Below are 3,532 nucleotides of genomic sequence, written 5' to 3'. Positions count from 1 at the left end.
GTTTGTCAAAAAAAATAAATAAACGAACATATATTGATAATGGTTTTTTTTTTCTGATGGAGCCATTTATAAACACGGTCTGCTGTAAAACAGGTAGTGTGTCAACAGAAGGTTGGCAAGAAATGGTACATACCCTTAGAAAAATCCTCGGTCGAAAACTACTAAATACATTTGGTAATGCAAAATTAGTAGAATGTACAAATTTTTTGTACATATTGTCAACAAACCCGCATCCCTACCAGAGTTTAGTATATTTTACTCGATAACATTAGTAAGCTTGGATATTGCCATATCTGAAAATTGGTGAGAAAAGCGCGTATTAACCATTTTCATTGTTCCCATAAGGCAATACGAAGGTATAATAAGGATATAATTCTGATACGTGCATTTTCGGCGAGAAAATGTAGCCGATATTGGGCTTCCGAATCATGGTTCTGCTTGACATATGTGTTTATTAGTACGGTCGAAAATGACTATAGATTGGTAGTATTTACCAAAAAATTCGTTATATTTACTAATTATTTCTCTCAGTGTAATTTGCATCAAGGCGCTTATATAAATGTATAACAGGTGAAGCAACATCATCACTTCAATGAGAAGGAGATTACGGTTTGTGAAGCGGGGGTTGTTTGTTTTGTTATTGCTAGGATACGCCATTTTTGCATTTTCACATGCGAGAGTAGTGGATGAACTGGATGAGAATGAAATTCTACAAATTCATCTTTTTTCTTTTTCACATAAATTCGCGAAAGCCGAATATAGTAGGCATCGTTTGAATAAGCGTCGTACCAGTTTGTAAAGAGCCGTCGGCAGCCGTTCTGATGCTGTTTGTAAACAATACCGACAGCAATTCCAATATGGCTGAAAGTGCATTTCATATGATTGTTTCACCTGGTATATATAGAGGCGCCTTGATTTGCATGAGGCCGCGGTGGCATTACATAGTACATACGGTGGGTGTTAAGTCAGACCGGACAATGTGACATTTTTATGATTTCGAGAAAAATTAACATGAAGTTCAGTGTTCTGGAATTTTCGAAGCTTTCAATATTCGTGTGCAATATTGTTCCCACAAATGTTAGCTACTCTCTGACAATACCTGACAATACGATAATTCTAAAAAAACATCAAGTTTCATGCCCAAAACAGACAGTTATTTGCCCACGTACATGGTCCACTCTGATTGAACCAATGAAGCACTTTTTCAAGACTTGGTTAACTAGGACTGAACAATTTAGAAATATTTTTCAATCAATTAACAGTTGTGAGCAGGTTTCCCATATCTACAGAATAATCTGGATTTAGACAGATTTTTTAGACTTTCAGAAACCAAGAATTTGTAGTTACAGATTACAGTTTCCTTTTTGAGTTTCACACAGATTTACAGATTTTTTAAAATAATGTTCCGATATTTGTTATGGCTTGATGCCAATAATACTTTTTCCCAAAGATTTTTAATCTTCAAATTATTTAAATTTTTAATTTATTAATTTAGCATCTGAAGAAGCCACACGAATCGACGTTGGCGTTGAAGCTGTAGCAACCGGTGAACTGGGCGAAAGCAGAAAAAAAATCTAGATACCCATGTGAACCTGTCCGTATCCTAAGCATATATCTTCAAAGCAACTTTGTGACCATTTTTCAAGTGTTGAGAGTTCTTCTATTTTTAGTATTATTACCTAATTATGTTATTGTAGTTGTTATAATGAAGTTACTCACGTAGCGCAATGTAAACAAGCTGTTTGAACTTCCCTTGAATCTCAATAAAGCTTTGTATTTTTACCACACTTTTGGTTTTACCTGGATACCATCTAACTAAACTAAGATGAAAAGATTTTTTGAGATCAAAAACACAGAGTTTAGTATTGCACACAAAGTGAGCCATACTGTTATGAAAATTAGAGCGAGAATGTGTGAGGTTGGAACTGCATAAACATCTGGTTGCGTTCAGCATAATAGTCTTTGCCATCTACATATATGGTTGTACGGCTTACATGTTAAAACATATACTTCCCACTTTCAATCATCAATAGAATGGTCAATTTCGAATTCATCGTCATCGTTTAACCATAAAATGTTCCATAATAAGTACATTTTGCGATTACTCACACAGAAGACCAGCATTTTTCACTGATCCGTTCTGTTAGTGAACCAAGTCCTTTTGACGTAGGATTACGTCTTTCGGGAACATATTGGGGTACAAATTGAAAATCGAAAATCGAGCGCACCGTGAAAACTGTCCAATTTCAAATGCTTATTGCTCAGTAATTTCATGATGGATTAATGAGATTTTTGCGTCAATCAATTTCGGCACTCCATAACAATTTTTTACATTGAATAAAATAGTATATGTCATGAAACTAACTATCGAACAATTGAAAAATCTCAACCCTTATCTTAACGGAAATACCTACTTCTGTGATCTACGACACATGCGGCGAGTCCCTAACAGAGACATCAAAACCAAGCTGCCTGCGGGAAATCGACATTGCAGATACATGAAAGTAGGGGGAGCTTTTTTCCACTGACATGTATTCCCTAACAGAGATTTCAAATCCAAGGTGTCTGAGGGTAATCAGCATGTAAATACCCTCGTGGCCGATAGTTTAACTAACGACGCGCACAAATGAATAGTGCTGGGCATTGATGATTGCATACGTGCTGGCGAATAAGTTGGGAGCGATGAACGAATTTTTTTTTTGTTATTTTCATTCCAATAAGAATCTTTCGATGGGTTGATTGAAGAATGATGTTTCAATGAACTGAATAGAACTTATGCTTGATAGAATTAAATAAAATTTAAATTTGGAATTTTTATGTTGGTTGCTTCGTAAAATTTCATATCAATGACCGATCATGTATTGTAAAATTTTAAGCACAACTGTAAGAGTAAAATTGTAGCTATAGTGTTAAAATAACTTGAAATATGAAACGATTTTTTTTGACGTAGGACTACGTCTTTCATTTCTATACCGGGGTGTAAAATCAAAGTTTCGAAAACGAAAGCGTTACGCCGGAGACCGAGATTTTGAGCGTTAATAGCTCCTAAACAACTGAACGAAATGGTATGATAAACACTTCATTCGAAAGATAAAATGTCTACGCGTTCTATACTTGTTACTTTCTGATCCAAAAACTTGTTTCAATAGTCTTAAATTTGCTTTCAAAATAGGCTATTGAAATCACCAATCGGTATATAAGCGAGCGCCGCTCGGAAATCCACTCAGTTCTAATTGAACAGCGATTGGAGCATGTTGTCGCTGTTGTGGTGAAGCTCTTCATTTATCATGAAAGCGCGGATGAACGGTGTCAGCAAGAGCCTGTTTGTGCACCTTAGGCCAGAAGGGAATCCATCAGGAGGAGAGTGATGCTACAAACGGTTTCCCGGGAAGATCTCGAAGCAGCCGCTACACACACACACATACACGCACGGAATTCTTTCCGTTTGGATCGAGAAAGATCCGGAAAATAATCTGCCAGTTCCTCTAGGAATTTAGAAATACATTCATGTGAAAGAGTTTATTTAAATGTT

The 3,532-nt window shown here is 36.1% G+C and overlaps 1 protein-coding gene across 1 annotated transcript in view; it reads left to right on the top strand.

Moving 5' to 3' along the window:
• LOC129777647 (uncharacterized) overlaps window positions 1-3,532 on the top strand; it is a 41,299-nt gene that overhangs the window by 565 nt on the left and 37,202 nt on the right. The window lies entirely within an intron of this gene.

The sequence above is a fragment of the Toxorhynchites rutilus genome, chromosome 3, assembly GCF_029784135.1.
Source record: "Toxorhynchites rutilus septentrionalis strain SRP chromosome 3, ASM2978413v1, whole genome shotgun sequence".
Classification (NCBI taxonomy): domain Eukaryota; kingdom Metazoa; phylum Arthropoda; class Insecta; order Diptera; family Culicidae; genus Toxorhynchites; species Toxorhynchites rutilus.
This window is presented reverse-complemented; position numbering and strand designations above follow the sequence as displayed.